The following is a 21,808-nucleotide window of genomic DNA, read 5'->3' on the forward strand; positions in this document are numbered from 1 at the left end:
CCTCGCTTACAACAACAGCCTCTCTCTGTTTCTGGATTTCTGTTGGCATATAAACGAGCTCAGGTTTCTCCCATGTGCACCAAACCTGTAAGGCTGCATGCCTGCCCCACCCAGCATCCCCTTCTGGCCATGGGCCTCTGCGCGGGGAAGCAGCACCAGGCTGCTCGCCAGACAGGATCCAGGAAGACCAAGGCCCAGTGCTGGAGTCAGCCTAGGTGAGCCATGGAACCACCTCCCTCCAGAGTCCTGCCGTCCCTCTTTCAGCTGGGGCAGCTCCCCCCATGTGCACATTCAGTTCTTCAACTCTCCCCACAATGAGGCTTCATGGGTCAAAATGACCTCAGACTCCAGCATTAAGTACAAAAAACAAAGTCAAAGAGTCAACCAGGAATTAAATGGCATGTCCAGTACCAGGAAGAGTTCAGTCAATACATTACCACAAGACAGCACTATGTCACCATTTAAAAAGAGAACATTATTATGACTAGATAAATACTGTTCCCTGCAGAGCCAAGAAATGTGCCGGGAATTGTTTCCTTCTGCACAGTTCCAATGTCAAGAGCCAGTGCTCCTCAAAGGGAAAAGTTCCCAGCATCCAGGTCAAAGAGAAGCTTCTCCTCCCCAGCACTCTCCCCGCTGTCCAAAGCAGGCGCTATCTTAGCGTGTTTCACATTCGGATCACAACACGCTTGTGGTCGCTTTTACTTTTCGTGGTTTTCCTATTGCCTTCTTTTTTCTACTGAGAAAAGAAACACAGCTCACCTTCCTATACCCCTAGTGTCTTCCAGCTCCTTGTTCATTCTGGACATTTCCTGGAACCCATTCCAGTCTCTGTCCTGGAGATATTATTCTTGGAGCCAATGGCTTCCAGTTCTAATTCGGACCGGGTGCATCTGAGGCCCACTCACAGCTGTCTGTCTGGAAGTTCTTTTCTCTAGGCTCCCAGAAGCTACCAATTCTCTTTCTGCCCCCAACTGCTTCCTTCATAGGCTTCACCCTTGTTTGGCTGGTGCAGACCCTCAGAATGAGTGGGAGGTAAACTTTTAAGTCCTTGCGTACCCTCAACTGCCTTCACGTTCCCCCTGACACTTGATGAGTTTGGCTGGGTGTATTTGCTTCCTAGGGCTACAAATGACCACTAACTGGGTGGCTTAAAACAACAGGATCAGGACTTCTCTGGTGGTCCAGTGGGTGGGACGCTGTGCTTCCAATGCAGGGGGCACTGGTCAGAGAGCTAAGATCCCACATGCCTTGGGGCCAAAAAGCAAAACATAAAACAGAAGCAATATTGTAACAAATTCAGTAAACACTTAAAAAACAAACAAACAAACAAACAAGCCAGGATCTTATCCTCTCACAGTGTGGAGGCCAGAAGTCTGAAATCAGTTTCACTGGGCTAAAACCAAGGTATCAGGAAGGCTGAGCTCTCTCCAAAGATTTGAGGGGAGAATCCAACTCCTGGCCTTTCCAGCTTCGAAGGCTGCATTCCTTGACCTCTCCCTCCATCTTCAAATCTCTCTCTGCTGAGGTCTTCATGTCCCCATCTCTCTTCTGTCTGTGCGTAGGAAATCTCCTTCGGCCTCTCCCTCATAAGGACACGTGTGATTGCATCTGGGCCCATGCAATAATCCACGATAATCCCCTCATCTCAAGATCCTCCCCTTAATCACATCTAGAGACCTTTTTATCTTATAAGGTAACACAGGTTCCAGAGATTAGGGCCTGAAATCTATGGGCAACATTTTTCAGTCTACTATACAGGATATAAATTTTTTTTCCAATGGTTAAAGAATTATTTTCCCTCGGAGCCTTGAAGGCCTGGCTTTACTATTGATTGTCTTGCATCTGTGTTATGTGATTAGACGTTTATTTTGCTGGCTCTTCCTCTTCCTGATTCCTCAATGTTAGAGCACTCCACGTCCCTCCCTAGCTGATCTCACCAGGTAGGTACCATGGCTTCAAACACCATCCAATGACCCCGGATCCACGCCAGACCAAGGAAGGCTTTATTCTAGAAGGCCAGCACCCACTCTCCCAGCCTTGCCTCTGCCAGCGAAGTTCATCTGTCTTCATTTTCCCCTGAGACCTTCCATGAAAGTCCCAGCTTTCAGCACACGTCTCATTCCTGCCCTGGGATGGACCTGCAGGCTTCGTTAAGAGGCTCTCTGGGGCTCTGCGGGGCAGACTGGCCCCCTCCACTCGGGCCCACTGGGCTCTGGGCTCCTCTGCTACATTTCTGACATGGCCATACCTCCACCTGCTTTCCATCATCCAGAAATTTGTTGCAATCTCTCAGCTGCTGCTAATTCCCTCCCATTCACTTTGCTGTCATAGGATTATACTTTTAATAATCTCTTTATTATCATTTTAATGGGTTCTGGGGAGGAAAGGTAGAAAGAAGCACATGTGCTGAATCCTCCATCTTGAACTCTACATTAATCTCATTAACTTTTCAGTTATAACTTGCATATGCTTCAAAGATAACAGACGTTCTATTCTAAGCCCCTTGTCCGTGGGCTCCTACTGGTGGGAAGTGGGGATGGCGGGGTTCAGGCTCGCATCCCAGCTTGTCACCTCCCGCCCACCTCTGACAGGCATAGACCCTCCTTGTCTGAGCACCGCTGCCCCGGACACAGATCTACCAGTGCAAGTTACGGGACTGGCAAGCTGCATGTGGGTTTCCTCTTTCCAGGATTTTTTTTTTTAAGCATACTTCTGTGGCCTTCCCTCTAATGCCAGCATACATGCACTGGGATATGAAATGAAGAGAAGGGACAACTTTAAATGGGGAGCATCTTTTGCAGATTCCATCAGCCCAAGAGAACCTTTTTACTCAAAAGCAAAGCCCGCATGATACATCCCTGCCTTACAAAGGCTCAAGTTTAAAAATAAACACGGGCATTTGAAGGAGCATAAAAATAGTTTGTGTCCGCGGCTCCACAGAGCCCCACGGCACTAGGTGTATGCTGGCCCCGCAGGAGCTGAGAGAGGCCACGTTCAATCGAAAGTCAGCCCTTGTGGACCTCAAACAAGCTCTACACGAGTAAAGGGAGCCTTTTTGTGCTGGATTCCCTTGTACTACAGAGTGTCAACTGCACCCCATTCAGACCGACCACAGGTGTCTGCCCTGTCTAGCTATTCATACAAGGGCTGTGAAGGCAGCCCCCGGAACCCACATCCAAGAGCTCACCCAGCCTTTGTCTCCTCCTGACGTCGTGGCCTCCTCCCCATCAATCCCTGTACCAACCTACAGGATTAACAAAACAGAAGTACCTGCTCACCCCTACCTGTGCCTTCAGAGGTGCTGTGCCTTCCCCCGGAATGCCCATTGTTCCGGTCACCCCCACTACCCAGCTCCCCCCCCCCCACACACTGGTCAGAATCCCACCGTCTTTCAAGGCAAAGTGCCCATCAGTCACCTCTTCCATCAGAGGCACCTGGGTCCACCACCCGAGCAGATTCTCTCCCCGAAGCTCAGCTTCTGTGTCTCCTTTGTACCCTTCGTATTATTCTGCCTTGTCTTTGGGTAGCTATAGGTATGCTGTACCCCCCAAATTGGGCTGTCAGCCCCCCTGGGTAGGAATCTGGTCTTCATTTCCAGAGGCCCTGCAGCACCTTGATAGAGGAAGCACGTGAAGTTGTGGCCAGAGCTTTGAGTGAACCTGTCACAGGGGGCCCAGAGGGACCAGCCACCAGCCAGTGTGACCCTGTGAAATTCCACAGGGAAAACAAGCAGATCTTTGTTGGACAGCAGTGGGAACCCCTCGCTACGGCAGAACTGCTAGGTAATGTTCTCCTCTCAGGCACACATACACACGCACACACACGCACACACACGCAGGCACACACATGCACGCACACAGCGTGCAGAGATGCGCTGACCCTCTCAGCTCCAGGCTGCACCAGGACAGCCGGAGGCCCAGCTTATGCTTCCACCAGCAACTCCTCCCTTTACCCCAGGTGCTGCACAAATGACCTTTCCCAATGCTCCCTGCCTGGCCTGAAGAAAGCACAGCTCTACTGGGGTGAGCTCAAGGGTCAGGACTATGTGCTATGTGCCATGTCACAGCCAGAGCCTGGAACCCAGAAAACATGTCTTAACAAAGGGGTGAGGGAATTCCCTGGAGGTCCAGGGGTTAGGACGCAGCACGTTCACTGCCGTGGCCCTGGTCGAGGAACTAAGATCCTGCAAGCCTCACGGTGCAGCCAAAACACAAAACAAAACAAAACAAAAAAAACAAAGGGGTGAGAGAGAAGGGTGCACAGAGAGAGAGAACAAAAGTGTCAGAGCAAAGACTCAGTCAAGTTCTATTTACACTTTGTTAGGTTTGGAAGGAAATGTGCAGAGCATAGGTAGGTCTGCCGTAGACAGAAATAAGTGACTATTAGAAGAATGACATGTTTTCCTATCACTCTGTGCTCTGGTCATGATGAATCGGATGGGGGCTATTTATCATACTGGACCTTCTACAGGTTATTCTCCCTTGTGGAAAAGGTCTGATACTCGACTTTTAGCAGAACCAGGCAGCCAGCAGGTGTCCAGACAGTTGGCGCCTACATGTGCCCGGAACAGCCTGTGCTCCTTCCCATACACCAAGGACACACTGCTCGTCCCCTCCAAAGGCCCAGATGGCCTGTGTGCAGACTTCTCCCCACTTCATTTTTATCTTCTCCAGGTGCCCTGTGTCAAGCTTCCATCCTCAGATTCATGGCTTCCGTGCACATTCACATCTTCAGTGCAATTCGTGTGCCTCTCCTAAAGGATTTGTTTTTAAATAGGAAATGCCTTTCCATGTCCCACAGCAATGCTGAGATCCACTCACCAGGCCTTGGCAGTGGAAAAGGTACTTCCTAGAGGTTCTGGCACGTATTGGTCACCTGCCGGAGTCTGGCATTGGGCTGGGCGCTGACAGACATAGCTCACCTCATTTTCCCAGCAACCTTGAGAACCAGTGTCTGTGTCTTCATTTAACAGAGGAAGACAGAGGGAAAAGATTAAGCAACTCGCCCAAGGGCACACGAAGTTATCAGGTGGGAGTCACCTGGGTCATCTAAACCCGACACACCTTTCAGGCTCCCTTCCCACTTGTTCTGTGAGGCCCCACACCTGTGTTCCCTGACCCTCCTCCCCAGGCCACCTCCCCCACCACCATGTCCAGGCAGAAGCCCTCCTGAGGACCTCAGCAGCTCTCTGGGCAAACAGGTTCATCCTTATCCATCTCTTACCAAGGCTGTCATCCTAGAGCTTAAGGAATAATCAGAAATCCAAATCCTGCTCACCAGTAGCATCTCCACAGCCTTTCCCAAAGTTTCCACAGTCAGCAGAAATCCCAGAAAATACCTCCTGAGTTCCCCAAACCTTCAGGTTCCCGCCCAAAGGTTCATAACTATTAAAGGTGCCTCTGGGGCCTGTTGGGACTATGCTGATGAACCAACCACCAGACAGTAAGATGGGACAGCAGGCAGCAGCTGGCCCACCTGGTGCTTCAACAGCTGGCCTCCTGGGGGGCCACAGAGAATCTCCATCTGGCCCATCTGGGTCTCTCTGCAGCCACCAGTCACCCAAACAGGTCTCTTCCTATCACAGCACTAAACAACTAACTCAGGAAATCCCCCTTTCTCTCCAGTTCCTTGTCCGCATTCACCCCCGACCCGTGAGGCAGGCCTCCTCCTGACCATGTAGGCATAGAGAGTTCGTGTTCCCTCCTGCCCTCTTCTGGACCACATCTACCCACCCACCACCCTCTTAAATAGCACTTCCTCTGAGAAGCTAAGACTCTGCACCAAATTATTTACCTTTTTTAATTAAAAAAATGTTTTTCTATGTGGACCATTTTTAAAGTCTTTATTGAATCTGTTACAATATTGCTTCTGTTTTTTAAATTTTTTTTAGTTGGCTCTTATTTATTTATTTATTTATTTTTGGCTGTGTAGGGTCTTAGTTGCGGCAAGCACATGGGGTCTTCACACGGGATGGCGGCTTTCTCTCTCTAGTGGTGGGGCACATGCTCCAGAGCACATGGGTTCCATAGCTTGCTGCAGGCAGGCTCAGTATTTGTGGCACACAGGCTTAGCTGCCCCACGGTATGTGGGATCTTAGTTCCCCGACCAGGGGTCGAACCCGCATCCCCTGCATTGGAAGGCCAAGTCGTAACCACTGGACAACCAGGGAAGTCTCTACACCCAATTTCAATATGTGGGTTTTCCCCCACACCACCAAGCAACTCTCCGAGACACCAGCTGGGTGTCCTACAATTCGACTCAATTCTGATAGAGAGAGCACCTGGAAGAGAGCATTGGATCCCACAGGTTACAAGTTCAGTCAGCCCCACAAGACTCCCTCCCAACCCCATTTCACATGTCAATCACAAGTCCAGTTACCACCTTAGGGACCAGCTGGCTATGGGTTCACGGCCCCAACAGTTTGATTCATTTGCTAGGGCAGTTCACAGAATGCAGAGACACATTTTACTCACTAGATCACTGGTATACGATGAAAGAATACAGGAACAGCCAGGTGGAAGAGACATAGAGAGAGATATAGGAAAAGGACTCAGAGCATCCCTGCTCTCTCTGAACACCACTCGCTCCAAATCCCCATGTGTTCACCAACCAGGAAGCTCTCCGAACCCTGACCTTTTGGGTTTTTATGGAGGTTTCCTTACAGAGGCATGACTGATTACATCACTGGCAATTGATTCAACATCCACTCCCTCTCCCTTTCCCAGAGGTGGGGGAGAGGGTGGCCTGAAGTTCCAAACCTCTAATCACAAGGTTGGGCCCCCATCCTTAGGTGCTTTCTAAGTATCCTCATTAACATAACAAGACACCTTTGGGGCCCTCCCGCAGGAAATTCCAAGGGTTTGAGGAGCTCTGTGCCAGGAACAGGACAAAGACCAAGTATATATTTCTTATTATAAATCACAATTATTACAGAAGGCTTCCCCAGCCTCTCCCTTCCAGGCCAGACACCCCTATGATCTGCCCTCGTTGCACCCTGTACCTCTCCTGCAGAGCACTTTTCACAGCTGGATGACCAGGCTCCTGGCCACCCACTCCAGACCACCCTCTTCCCTCCAAGTCCCCAGTCTTCAACTCTTGTCATCAGACTCTGTCATCCTCTACCCCTCACTGCTGCTATCAGCCACCAGCCCCAGGGTCAGTCCCTCTCGTCTCTTGTTGATTTTAGCTCCTGGGTCACAGGCCCTCTCCTACATGACTCCTGTCCTGATTCTCAGTTATTTTGATCCACACATACGTGATCCTTCCAACTGGCCTTCCATTGCCTGAACCTTCCTCAGCCTCTCCTACTCCCTGTCATTTATCAGTCACTCCAAAGCCATCTCTGATCTTCATTCCATGCACCCCACTCTCGGCACCTGGCACCCACTCACCCACCCCGCCCAGCTCCTACTCCCAAGCACCTTCACCTGCTCCACTACTCACGGCACGCATCGCGGCTCATATGCCATAACACTTACTTCTTTGCCTTCGTTTGATGTACCGTGTGTCTGGTGTGCGTGCAAGCATCACAAAGGCAGGGATTCTGGTCTGTCTGGTTCACCGCACGCAGCACCTGGTACACCAGATACTCAACAAATGCGTGTTGGATGAATGAATTTTAGTTATCTTTGTAATTATTCAATATCCATTTCCCCTGCTACTGTAAGCTCTACAAGGACAGAGGCCAAACTCATCTCAGTTTCCCCTGGAAGTACTCAGTAAACACTGGGTTGGCCGAAAAGTTCATTCAGGTTTTTCCGCTCTACAGAAAAACCTGGATGAACTTTTCGGCCCAACCCAGTGTTACTTAATTGAGGGAATGGAGGAGCAAAGTTTGGATTTAAGGACTGCATTGCTGGGCTAAACCTGCTGCTTGCAAGGGCAACCTCCACCTGTACTGCTTGGATGCAGCTCTGTCCCCACTGGCTGCCACCTGAATACAGGTGACCTAAATAAAGCCCAAGCACGAAGCATCAGAAGCCCTTAGACACGAAGATCTGAGCACATACAGTGCTTTCTGCTGCTGCCATGCAAATATTTGATCCCATGGATGTGGGAGAAACTGATTTTACCTGCTGCCAAGAATAGTTTCAGAGGCTGCCTGAAAAAATTCACTCTAAAAACAGATGACCTAGAAGACCCTCAACCGTGAACGTCCTCCCAGCAAAAAAACACTTAACAAGATCCCATCTAGGTTTCAGATCATAATTTCAGTCTGTGACTTCCTCTTCAAGCTGCACTCATGACTCGCTAGGTTAGTTTAACCATTCATGGGTAAGATATTTGCTCTAGAAAAACAGACATATAAATAAACCAAACAATTTTCGTAAGAATCACAAAGAGAACCAAATTTCACTACTTCAGACTTAGTCTGACCTCTCACCTAGGAAGGAGGGGCTTGAAAACCACCCCCTTTTATAGAGATAAAGTGCTGACCGGGAAACCAGTCCTGAAAATCACATCACTCAAGCACCTTCCCGCTCCAGTTCCTGACAGGCGGGTGCTTCTATTACAGCCGGGAGAGCCTCAGCTATAGCAAAGCAGCCACAACACCTGGGAAAAAAAAGAGTTCCCATGCATCTTTGAGACAGACAATGCAGGCAATCACCTAAACCCCTGGCAAGTGTGGGCAAGATACTGATTCACAGCCAAAAAGCAGGTGAGAGCAATGTGGGCTTTGGCGAGCTTACCACCCTACTCTGTGTCAAGATTAATATCGATAACTCATCTGATATAGACCCAGCCTGACAGGTTTACTTATTGGAGACTTAGATTCCTATTACGTGATCAGAACAATCTCTTAACAGATGTGACTGCAACATACAACTCAACAAGACCAAAGAATTAAGTCATTCCGAGAACCTCTACTGAAATCTGAGAAAAAGGACCAGCGAGAAACTGGAAGAGACAAGGATGAGAAAAGGAAGACCAAGGAATGGCTCGGCAGACCCAGGGTGAAAGAAATCTGTAGAAAACTCAGCTGTGTTCCGGCAACCTCCCCACAAGAACATGCCTCTCACAAACAATCTGCTTCATACCTCTCCAGAAGAGGAGAGGAAACAAGAAGCAGCACCTGGTGCGGAGCCCCCGTTCCTATCTCACGGATGTGAAATGCCCGGGATGCTAAAAAATCACCGCCGTCGCCAGCCATGCACAACCAGTTTTGTGCGTTGGCTGCTCTACTATCCTCTGCCAGCCTACAGGAGGAAAAGCAAGGCTTACAGAAGGATGCTCCTTCAGATGGAAGCAGCACTAAAAGCACTTTGAATCAAGATGAATGGGAAACCATTCCAATAGACACATTTTAGATTAAAGAAACAAAGAAAGAAAAGAAAAAGAAAACTTAGCAGCATGAATAGCCATGTGTTCACACCAGTGTAAATAACTGCTTTTAACCCCTGCCCTTTGGAAGGTGTGCTAACAGAGCTCCCTTAAACACATCTCTTTTCTTTTAGACCTCAAGTTGTACTTTCGAAACAAAGATTGTTTTTGTCATGGAATTGTAGAAGTCTCAGACAACAGGTATAACCACCAGCCCACTCAGCGTCCTGGCTATGTGACGTTAACCAAGTAACTTAACCTCTCTGAACTCATTTCCTTATCCATAAAACATGAAGCATAAATGAAATAATGCCTATAGATAATCAACAAATATTACTTCCTTTCCTTCCGGCAGAAGTCAATCTTCTACAGAATCCAAGTAAGACACCACAATGACTGGCGTGACCTATGTCTATCCAGCACACCATTCTGTGGCGTCACAGATAGAGAGCCTGTGAAATTCCAGAACAGGAAGACAGCCAGGAAATAATCGGCCAGTTCTGAGATGCCACCACGGATCCTGAGGGTCATCTGCCAGAAGATAAAGTAGCCCTCTCTTCCCTGCACAGAGTCTCCAGAAATTTCCACCAAGTACACACAGAAACCAGTGCCAATACTATAGTGGCTGGGAGGATGCAGACGTGGCCCGAGGCCATGGTCATCTCACGTGGTCAGTCACGTGGCCGTGAAGGGACAAATAAGACCAACTAAGAATTCACGGGGCTGCTACAAAACAGTTGATGGATGCAGCCTCTCAGGGGAAAACCTGCATTATATCACATGACACCTTCATCCGCTTTCGTGACATTTCCAGGGTTGTGCCAATTTCACCAACTGCTTGAAAGGCAGCTGTTTGAAGCTGCATCCATTTCTCTCAGGCATCCGCCCAAGCTCTCCCCTTGAAAGAGAGGCTCCCAGAGGTACAGTGTGACCAGTCCTGGGCCACTCTCAGTGTACTCTACTTAATTATTCAAGGAATGAGGCATTGTTTCCTTTGTGGGCAAAGCTTTCAGAATATTTAAAATTCATGGGAGAAGCCAAGGAGTGGCTTTTTTTAGCTCCCTCCCTTGAAGCAAGTGATATGGCTTTCAATTAGGTTGTGGGATTCCAATTCCAATTTTCCAGAATATTCCATCCTTGGTGAAACATGCCTGCTTAAAAAAAAAAGAAAAAAGAAAAAAAGAAAGGAGGAAGCTGTGACAAAAGCCAAACTCGATTGATCATCAGTTTTGCCCCATGGGAGTCACTTTCAAATCTAGTGGATCAGATTCTGTTGGTGCCAAAGTCAGGGAGGAGCCCAGCTATCGCTCGGGAACATGCTGGGTGCAGGGAGGTGCAGGCCCCCAGGAGACAAAGCTCTGCTCAACCCCAGGCCCAGTTCAGCGCTAGTCTTGCCCAACTCCACATCCTGGAAGAGATGCCACAGGCCAACTAGGTGGGCACCTGAAGGGCCCACGAAGGTGGGCTCACAGCCCCAGATGAGACATGGGAAGGGGCTAGGCACACCCCAAGGCAATGCCTAATGAACATGTCCCCACACCACAGAGGGGTCAACTGAGGCCCCAGGACGGATGGAGGGCCCACTCCCTAAGAGGACAGTTAATGCACTGTCTCCAGAAAGGCAGGCAGGTTTCCAGGGGATCTCTGCACCTCAGAGCTGCACACCTGAGCACCTGCAGGGGCTTCATCTCTCCCAGCAAAGCTCAGCCCACAACATGGTCTCCCTGAGGATGAGGAAAGCCTGGCGATGCCCAGAGTTGTGTGCTCCTCAGAATAAGAAGGTTCGGACAAAGCTTCTGGAGCCGTCACAGGCCACCTCCTTCTGTCCCTGCCCTGTGTACACCCCACCTGTGACGGGTGCTGTCAGGCTCCCTCAGACACCCACCCAGCTGCCTGTGCCTCCCTCCCACTGGTCCGAGTTCCCCCAGACATGTCCACAAGAGCAATCCCCCTCCCCCAGTGGCAGTGGTCATCTGCATGGAAAGAGCTCTCTTCTCTCCCTACCTCTTAGCCCACATTCTCCCTTCTCTAAGCTGAACACGCTCAAATCCTTTAAACAAGTGGTTCAAATCTCTTCTGGGTAAAGGACCCCTTTGAAAATCTGATAAAAAAACTACATCCATCCTCACTAGAAAAGTACATACAGATACGATGCTCCATACAGGTTGTTCACAGACCCCTGAACTGCATGTAGGGATTTCATTTTAAGAAAGCTTCCTTCAGGGACTTCCCTGGTGGTCTAGTGGGTAAGACTCTGCGCTCCCAATGCAGGGGGCCCAGGTTCAATCCCTGGTCAGGGAACTAGATCCCTCATGCATGCCACAACTAAGAAGCCCGTATGCCACAACTAAAGATCCCATATGCTGCAGCTAAGACCCGGCACAGCCAAAATAAGTAATAAATAAATATCAAAAAAAAAAAAGAGAAACCTTCCTTCAAATCATCCTCAGGAAACATGTGGGCAGACTCCTCCCATTTTGCTCTCCCTCCTAAATTGGATGAACTCTGGCACCCAGGACCAAATACAACATTCTAGATGCAGAGTGAAGCAGATCCACCACCTTTATTACAGCTATCTCATATTTCACTGAGGTCTTCAAAGTTTTAGCCAGCCTTTGAGACAACCACACCACCTGGGCTGACTCACGTGGAACTCACCATCAACTCTAAATCCCCAAGTCTTTCACTTGCTCGGAAAGATCTGCCCCTTTACTTCCCACCCCTTTACCTCGGGTAGAGCCAGGAGACCACACCCTCCGAGTCACCCAGCATCATCCAGGCTCTTGGTCCTCCCTGCTCTGTGCGTCCCCAAATTGGAATCAGTCCTTTACTCCTCCCTACACTCTCAAATCCTCTGTGGCCTCACTGAAGTCCCTGAAAGATCATGGGGCACCAGCAGTCCAGCCAGAACATTCCCTTCACCTTCATGCCTTAACTGACACTAGACTGAGGAGAGCACTCCCCGCACCACACGCAGCCAGTCCGCTTCTCTCACCTCCCACAAAAGCAGAACACGAGCAGAGACAGGCGATTGGTGTCCATGTGGCCTCCCCAGTGTGTGGCTCTCTCCATGCCCTTGGAGGCGAGGCCATTCCAGCCACCTGCCTCCCCCCCCCCCCCCCCCACCAACCCTCACTAGCCTCCAAGTGTTTCCGGCTCTGAGCCCAGCTTCTTTCCCCACCCGTATCCTGTCACCACCAGCATCCACACGGATAAACCTCAAACCCCTGGACTCAGCCCCTTAACCTCCTGCAGTCCAATGCTGTCTTCCCCACGCCCTTCAGTGACTTCCCTTTCTTCCTTGAATGACCCATACCCTTCCCACGGGCTATCACTGTTCCAAACCCTGTGGGCATACCCTGCCCCCCAGCCTGATGCGTCCTGCCATCTGCCTCCTCCCTGCCCACATCTAAGCAACTGGGCAACATCACAAAACTGGGTGGATAGGTTTCGCTTTAAACGCATGGTCTCTGACCTCCAACTGTCGCTCTGCAAAGGCCCACAGAGCCTGGGTTTCTCTGGGAGGCGTGCCACCTGCTCCCAACTTCACACCTTCTTCTTCTCCTCAAACTTCCCACACCTGGTCCTCCACCCTTGCTCTGAGCTGATAACCCTGCCTCAAACGTCATGGAGAAAACAGGAGCCTTGGACTGCAACTTGTGCATCTCCCACCCGACCCAGACCTGCCGCTATCTGCTCCCACTGTGGTCCCCTTCCCTCCTTCCCAGGAGAGGGTGCCTCCCTCTCCCCGCTCCAAGGGACAGTCCTTCCCCTGATGCCCCGAACCCCACACCCGTCATCTCCTCAAGGCCTGGGCCCCTCTGTCACCCCACTTCTCTTGGACAGCATTCCTGCCAGCATCTACACATGCTGGAGTTCTCCTGTCTCAAGCACCTTCTCCCTTTATCCGCAGCCTCTTGTGTCATACTGTCTTATTTCTCTGCTCCCTGAACAGTCAACTTCTTGAAGAAGTGGTCCACGCATCCCCCATGCAACCCCCGTCCCAGCCTCCCATTCGCCTTCCAGCCCACCTGACGCCTGGCCCCACCTCACCCCGCCACTGGCTGGGCTCAGGTCAGGGCCGTCGGTGGCCCCCACGCCCCCCGGTCTCCGCAGCGCTGGACACTGACGCCTGAGCCCTCCTCCTGGAGACAAGGCCTCAGCTCCCCCTCCCTCCGCAGGCGCGCCTCCTCCGCCTGCCTCGCTGGCTTCTCCTCCTCTACCACCCCCTCGACAGTGGGTGCTCCTGGGCCCTCTCCTCCTCTGCCTACCCTCCCGATCCACCGCGACCTCGCCCAGTCCACCTGCAGTCTGACCTCTGCTGAGCCCAAGCTGTGCATGAGCCACTGCCTTCTGCCCAGCGCCGCTCACCACGTCAAGCTTGACAGGATGTGGGTACTTGACCTTGACTCCCCCGCCTCCACACCCAACCGGCTCCTTCTGCAGGCTTCCCCCGACACCTACTAGTTGCTTAACCCCCAAACCAAAGGGGTCCTCTTTATGTCCTGCCTCTCCCTTATCCTTACCCCATATCCAATGCCTCTGTAAGTTTTAACAAATCCACCTCCAAGCCATCTGTGGAATCCGCCCACGTCTCACCCTCCTCTCTGCAACCTTAGGCTTAGCCAGCATCCTCTTTGAACTGGAACCCAGGAACTCTGTCCCTTCTCCTTGCTTCAGGTCTCGTGCTCTTCCATCCACTCTCCACAGAGCACCAGAGAAGTCTTCTTAAAACTTAGGGAGGGCCCTGTCGCAGGCCTATTAAAACTCTTCAGTCTTGGTTTTCCCTGGTGGTCCAGTGGTTGAGATTCCGTGCTTCCAATGCAGGAGACACGGTTCGATCCCTAGTCTCAGAACTAAGATCCTACATGCCACGCAGTGCAGCCAAAAAATAAAATAAAATAAAAAACTATTAAAAAAAAAAAAACCTTCAGTCTTATCCAATCTCATGGCATCTCAGATAAAAACCATAGTCCATGCCACAGCCTAGGAGGTCCCATTCGCCCTCATCCCTGCCTACTTCTCTCCAACCCCAGACTGGGCGCCCTCCCCTCGCGCGCCCCCAGCCAGCCCCACAGGTCTGATTTCAATTTCTCAAACATTCTGGACAGCTCCTTCCCACGCTGGGTCTGTACACCTGCTCCTCCCTCCACCTGGGATGGTCTGCCCCTGTTCTTCACATGATGTAGCAGCTTAAATGTCACCTCTTCAGAGGCAGCTCACAAACATGCGTTCTAACGTCGGTCTCAGCCCTTGCTTCTTTCCCTCATGGCACTGAGCACGGCTTGCAGTTACTTTATTTGTGGATGCTTTCAAGAGATTTTTTTGTTGGTGGTGGGGAGGGGAGGGCTGGGAGTGGGCCGAGACAGGTGGAATCTGTCTTCATCACCGGAATATAAATTCCATGGGAATAAAAGGGACCATGTCTGATTTAAATCATGAAATGTTAATATTTCAGAAAATTTGGTTAAAAATACATTAAAATTTATTTCACCTGTTTCTTTTGCTTTTTTAGTGGACAATAGAGCATGTAAAATTACATATGTGGCCTTCATATTTCTACTGGACTGTGCTGGTCTGGTTGGCAAGGGTTGGGGGGAAGCAGATTATGATACTATGTCGATATAACATTGTATTATAATCAAACGTTTTATGTGATAAACAATTTAGTGGGGTACAGGCCAAGTATTCAGGCACGCAGAAGGCAGGTAGGTCAGGCTAGGTCAGAGCAGGCTTGACACGCCAAACTAATGAGGATGAAGTCATGAGTCACTGCTACTTAGCTGGACGCCCCGTAGCTTACACCAACTACCCAATACCTGTGCAGATTGGAAGGCCAACACTGGAACAGCAGAGGATGTGTTTCAACATGGTTACATAGCACATGTCCTGAGGCCCTTCCCATTCCCAGGCCTCTGTGAAGGGATCCGTAGTCTAGATAGTCTTGTCTGCGTAAGACTCAGTGCTCTCATGCCGTCCCTTCCCCTTCTCATACTTAAGAGAACTAGACTCATGAAAAGACACAAGGTTTTGTTATGGTCTGGTTTTCCTGACCATCTCAACTTTGGGCCACTGTAAGACTGGGGCGGGGCGGGGTGGGGCAAGGAGAGAGTGCTGTGCGGAGTGTGCTGAGGCACTCAGCCCATCTTCCCCGGGACACGCGCTACGTCAGATGGTGCGGGAGAGGGCACAGACAAGCCACCCGCACCCTGCCTCTGCCCTCGTCGAGCGGACCCTCTGGGTCACCACATTAATGTTCATTCTCTCCGAGAGATTATCTGCTCCATGGAGCAGGGACATCCACTCCTCACAGAGGTTAATAAACTTACAGATCTCATTACTCAGAGAGGTCATGCTGGCAGGAATTTTAATGTATTTTTTAGAAAAGGTCTGGAAGAATTATTAACAACAGAACAATGACTGGCTACTCAGAGAAGCAAGGGCAGAAAGGTGACTGATGGGGATGAAGCAGGCTCTCCCCTCCTCCCACACAGTGCTCCCTACAGCCGTGGACAGGAAAACACTTGGAGTCCACCCAGGGTGGCCTCTCTGCCTGCCCACCATCTGGGTCTGGGACTGCTTGCCTCTGCTCCTGCCCCCAGGTCACCTGGCGTGTTGGCAAGTAGTCTATCTGTGGTAACTGGAATCTTTACAAACTCACACTCTTGAATCTTCAACGGGCCCCTCAAGATTGCTCAAAAATCGGTATCTGCCCCAGCTAACTCCCTGCCCCAATGCCTATAATCAAATCATTTCCTCTTTTCCTGATCTACTGCCTGGTTCTCAGATCAGTTCCTGAGCTCACACTGAGAAGGAAAAGCCAGTCGACCCAGCTCCCTCATTTCCCTTTCCACCACAGCCTCAAAATGCCTCCATACCTGAACCTTGCCTGGTCTCTACGGTGATCCTCCCAGACTAGAGCTCTTGTTTAGTTTCCTCCTGCCTCCAGCCTCACTGTGCCAACCTCGTTGCCTCTCATCTTTCTCTAATACCTTCAATCTCCTCCTCTTCTTTCCCCTCAGCCTCCCAACACGCTCGACTTTATGAAATAAAAATCAGCCTTCCTTCTACCCTGACTCACCCTCAAGCTCACCTTCATCTTCAGCCAGACTTCTCTATTCCCCTACCACACACTCACTCCTTAAATCACTGCACATGGATTTATGCCTTCACAGTCAGCTGAAGCTGCTCTTAAAATCCATCAGTGCCCTAACACTCCCACCCCCACGGGGGTATTTGACAGCCTGCACCTTGGGTCCCCACCCAGCTTTCTAAGGCTTTCACCCCTGTTGAGTACACCTCCCTTTTCAGCCTCCTCACCCTTGGCTTCCGCGACACCTCTCTCCTCCAGCCCTCCTCCAATATCATCACCTCTAAGTCACACCCACCAGTTTCTTTCCCTTCTCTTCAACTGTCATCCTTTCCCAGAGTTCCATCTTCACCTTCTTGACCCACACTCTCCTTGGCTGATCAAATCCGTCTCAGAGGTGATGGCTCTCAAATCTGTACCTCTGATTCTATCCTAATTGCTAAGTGCTAAAGCTGAATTTCTACTGATGGAGGCCACTCCATATGACCCACCACAAGTGCAGATTCACCATAATCACCCCAGACTAAACTCTCACCAATTCCCTCCCCCAAACTGCATCTCCTCTTGTGTTCCCAATCTTGGTCAACAGCACCTCTATTCACTCAGCCACACAGTTTAGAAATATCTCAATTGCTGACAACCCCACCTATCCCTTTCTCTCATTCCAACAATCAAAGGTTGTGGGTCCACCTCCCACATGACTCTCAGGGCATCTTTGGCCTCCAGAAAGTGCATCTGAAGAACATGGATTCTGCTCTCAAATAGGCTTGAGCTTGGTTTCCAACTCTGCCACTTCCTGGCTGCGAGCTTGAACAGATTACTGAAGCTCTCAAGCCCAGTTTCTCCAGCTATGAAAGTGAGGGTTGTTGGGAGAACTAAATGAGATGCTGTATAGACACTCTCTGCATAGTAACTCCAGCCCACTAAGTTCTCATTAAATAACAGTTTGTGTCCCAACTTAGCAACTCTATAGGAAAGACATTCAAGCTTTCTACCTCTCATCTCCAGCAAGGTACCTTATATATATTTTTCTATTTTATTGTATTATATATGTTCCTAGAAGCTGCCTCAGATCCAGTACAGAACACGGCAAGGTTTACATTATATAAATCTGTCCCACATCTGCATTCTGCTCTCAACATTTCTCGTTTGGAGAAATGTGGCTAGTTCCTATGAGGTCTCTTTCTTCCAAAACTCTGTGCTCCCAATTCAGGGGGCCCTGGTTCAATCCCTGATTAGGGAATTAGATCCCAACATGCTGCAACTAAGACTTGGTGCAGCCAAATAAATAAATAAATATTAAAAAAAAAAAAAAAGAATGCTCCAATCTCTTAACTTTCTGAGCTACCCTTCATTACCATCTCTGGAATAATTTTCTTAATACAAGTAACATTCTTCTCTTCAAAACTGAAAGTGTTCCCTCATTACCTATAGACTGAAATCCAAATTCCGTGGGATACAGCATGTTTCTGCCTCCTACCCCAAGTCACCTCTTCCTCTCTGAGCCCACTGCCTGCCACTGCCCAGGGGGTCAGGCCTCACCCTTTGGTACCAAGACTAACTGCTCCCCCCACCTCCAGCCTCACCTATGGCTGGCTCCCTGGCACCCATGGGATGAGGTCCCAACCACTTGGCACAAAGGCCTATCCTTCATGTCTAAACCTTCCTGACCCCTTCTCCATACTCACTGTGTACTTCACATTCTTTCTCACCTCCCTACCCACTAATAACAGCGAACACACATCACAATGTGCATTTCATTTAATCCTCACGACCACAACTATGACATTGGTACTATGATCATTCCCATTTCACAGATGAAGAAACTGAAGCTCAAAGAAGGTCAGTATCTTGCTCCAAGTCATACAGCCAGAAAATAGCCAAGCCAGGCCTGAGTCCAAGGTCTCTATTCTTGACCTCCATACTCCACTGCCTCCTATCTCTCCATCTAAACGACTCCCCTTGCCTTGCCATTCTGTCTGCCTGGGAAACTCCTACTCATCCTTCAAGACTCAGTTCTGAGGTTACCTCCCTCAAGCAGCCTTCTCTAACTTCTTGCAGAGTTAAACAGTTCATCCTTGTTCATATTTCAATAAAAGGGCTTATCTCATTGCCCTAATTTGCTGCCCACCATCCATCTCCCTCAGGAGGGCAGGGATGCTGTTCTAACAGCCTCTGTCCTAACAACCTCTGTCCTCCTGGGGCCTGGCCCAGAGAAGGTGCTCAAGAGCTAGGGGGTGGCCATTGGTCAAAGGGTTAAGAAAGCTACAGGAGCTGATGAACAGATGAAGAGGGATCAGAAAAGAGTCGAGAGCCACATAAGTGGGTGGGCATCAGAGACATGAGACCCTGAAACCAACTACTGTCTAGTCCGCATGGCCCCTGGCCCCATATCCTCCCATGTCAGTCCATTAGGTAATGTTTGGTTGATGCCCACCTCCCCGCTAGACTGCAAGCATCATGGGGCCATGGATGTTCACCACTGTGTTCGCTCCCAGCACCTACAACAGTGCCTGACACAAGGCAGATGGCCACGATTTCTTGAAGGAATAACTGAATGAAAATACAATGAAGGGTTCCCTAACCAGCAACACAAATCCCTAGTCTGATGCCCACATTGGGGAGAAACTCCTTGGTTTTGTTTTTTGGTTGTTTTTTTTTTGTCCACACTTGCACCCGCCTCATGAAAGCAACTGGTTGGTAGACTGGTTTTCTTCTTGGGATGGGCAGGTCAGCTTCCTGACCTTCTTGGCCGCTGGCTGGTAACATGTCTCCACCCACACAACACGAGATGCTTAATGATATGAGCGAGAGCTTCAGAGGGCAAACCAGATATTCTCTGGGTCCCCTGATGACAGGGAACCAACTCTGACAGTACCCAGGACCGGAAGTGAGCAGCGGAGGACGCAGGGAGTGCCCAAGAGGATTAAAGATGAAAAATGGACATTCCCAACCATGTACTCCAAAAGGTACCTCAGGAGTCACCTGCCAACCTCCCACCCAAAACAGAAATGACCGTAATGATTACGGTGAACTTGGCCACCACTGATGAGTACTTATGTGTCAGACATTGTGCTAAATGCTTTACACACATTCTTCTCTTTAATCCTCTCAGTCCTTTGAGAGATGAAGACAGTGAAGCTCAGAGAGAGAAACTGACTTGTCCAAGCTCACACAGCCAGGCAGGGGGGGCTGGGGTCTGTACTGACCATCCTCCCCCTGACAGGTGGCCTTCTGTGACAATGGCCTCATTTTTCTGAGGCAACCAGTTTCATCTTCAGTCCACTCGGAGGGGTTCGAGAGCTCATCCTCAAGACAGACTGAGCTGAAATCAAACTCCACCAGGAGCTCCGCTTCCTGCCCTTTGGAACCTCCCAGGACAGGCTCCATTCCCCTTCCTCAGGAGGACCTGTTCTCCGTCACCCCTCTCTCCCAGGACAACAGAAACCAAAGCAACTCTCCTGTTCTCCATGTATCTGAACAACCCCAATTAAAAGCTTTCCCAATTAAAAATCCCAAAAGGGATCCAATGCCCGGGCAGCAGGGTCTGCAACATTCCTCACTAATTGGATCCCTGTGGACAACCCCTACCCCGCAACCCACAGACAAGATGTCCCCCAGAGCACAAAGGGAGGAAGGAAGACAAAGGGCTGGCTGGGCGGTCTTGTCCCTCACTGGTGATCTGGACCAAGACTTCCCCAGGACAAGGCAACAGAAGAGGGCCTGTCAGAGCCCCTCCAGTAGCTGGCACCCAGCCTCAAGTTGGCTGCGAGGCACCTGGGCACTAAAAGTTCTCGTACTGCATGGCCCTCAAGCTAACTGCTTTGGCTGGTAGCAGTGCCTTACCCTAAGCGTTTCTGCACGGGTTGGGGGCGCCACGTTCCCCAATTCCTCAGAAGAAGACCATCAACCAGGCTTGTGAATAAAAAATGTGATTTTTTTTTTAAATCTCTAGTCGTTGACAAATGTCTAAATGTGTTCCCCACACACATATTTTTATTCTAACAAGCTAATTTGAAATATAATTTAAATAAATTCTACCAGAATGATACCATATGACTAACAACGCCCGGCGGCAGAACTACTGGAGGCTTCATCATACATTCAGCAGAGGTTTCCAACCTGACACTCTTCCCACACAACGCACACCCCACTAGGAAACCGGCTCCCGCTGCCAGCGCGCACCTCCAAGCCTATAAATACTCGGGGGCAGCTTGTGTGTGCAATACCTAGAAGTGCAGCCACAGAACACACGGCGGGTGGGGACCAGCATCTCCAACCCCATGCAAATTAGAAGCTTTTTGCCCCGATTCCTCTCGAGGCCGCTTTTTGCTTATTTTTCATACCAGAAAACACACACACACACAACAAAGTCTAACTCTCAAGATCCACAAGGTACACCTGAGCGTTCTAATATTTTGAAAAATGCTTTTTCTCTATTGTAAATCTGTTTGGGAGCTGCTGTTCACGTCACGTTTGACAAAGGTGAAGGAAGTTTTTCTTTTCAAAGGGAAAAGGCGCTCCCATCCCCACTCCATATGCCAAAAGGAAGTCTTTTTCTAAAGGTTTTAGCTGCCAATGCTGGCTAAGGTAACATGTCACAGGATTTATCCAGGTGTGTGTGTGTGATTTTAATTGCCTGACAAGCGAAGCAGGGACCATACTGTCCTTCCTGTATGTCTGTCCCTGCCAGTCCCCTCACGGAGGGAAGCCTCTCTGCAGGAGGAGCCTGACACCCACCAGACAAAGGGCTTTGCAGCAGAAGGGGCACCCAGTGGTGGGCATGGGTGCTTTCTGCTTGTAGAGAGCCTTCTCCTCCAGGTCTTAAAGCAGAATTACTCTGCTCTGGTATTTCCAAACAAGCAGAAACAGTTTGAGCAGCTGGGTCCTGGTCCACCAACCACCCTTAGCAACAAAGGCGAATCCTTGGTGTTCTTACTAAGATTCACTAAGGAGGGTGACTCATTCAAAATTACACAGTCACCGCAAATTACCCAATGTTAATTGTGATCTTGGTCTCCTTTACCATTCCTTTCCTTCAGTAATTCATTTAAAGCAAACAATTGCTTTAAAAGATTATCAAAATGTCGTTTTTATTGTTTAAATTATACCCTGCCTTGTTCTAGAAAGGACTTAGGCAGGTTTGCAAAGATGTATAAAACTCAGCAAAATGACAAATCAGAAGTAGGTTTGGATTTAAATGATGATGTATATTTATAGTTATTGGCATGGAAAGATGTCCATTCAAGGTATTTTAAGTTGAAAAACTTATGTTACAAAACAGATGTATGATATTATTCCATTTTGATAAAAATATACTTGTTTTATGTAGACATATACCTAGACACAGAGGCATATATATCCCAATACATGGAAAAAAGTCTGCAAAGACAG

At 49.6% G+C, this 21,808-nt stretch overlaps 1 protein-coding gene, 1 non-coding gene and 1 pseudogene across 3 annotated transcripts in view; 2 read left to right on the forward strand and 1 right to left on the reverse strand.

Annotated features, from left to right (window-relative positions):
• The window catches only part of HOMER2 (homer scaffold protein 2), a 100,985-nt gene that overhangs the window by 72,728 nt on the left and 6,449 nt on the right, over nucleotides 1-21,808 (reverse strand). The gene's annotated exons all lie outside the window — the stretch shown is intronic.
• On the forward strand, nucleotides 9,013-9,259 carry LOC130844013 (40S ribosomal protein S27-like; annotated as a pseudogene).
• Nucleotides 11,553-11,625, forward strand: TRNAG-CCC (transfer RNA glycine (anticodon CCC)). The gene has a single exon. It is a non-coding gene; the product is annotated as a tRNA-Gly (tRNA).

The sequence above is a fragment of the Hippopotamus amphibius genome, chromosome 2 (assembly GCF_030028045.1).
Source record: "Hippopotamus amphibius kiboko isolate mHipAmp2 chromosome 2, mHipAmp2.hap2, whole genome shotgun sequence".
Taxonomy (NCBI): domain Eukaryota; kingdom Metazoa; phylum Chordata; class Mammalia; order Artiodactyla; family Hippopotamidae; genus Hippopotamus; species Hippopotamus amphibius.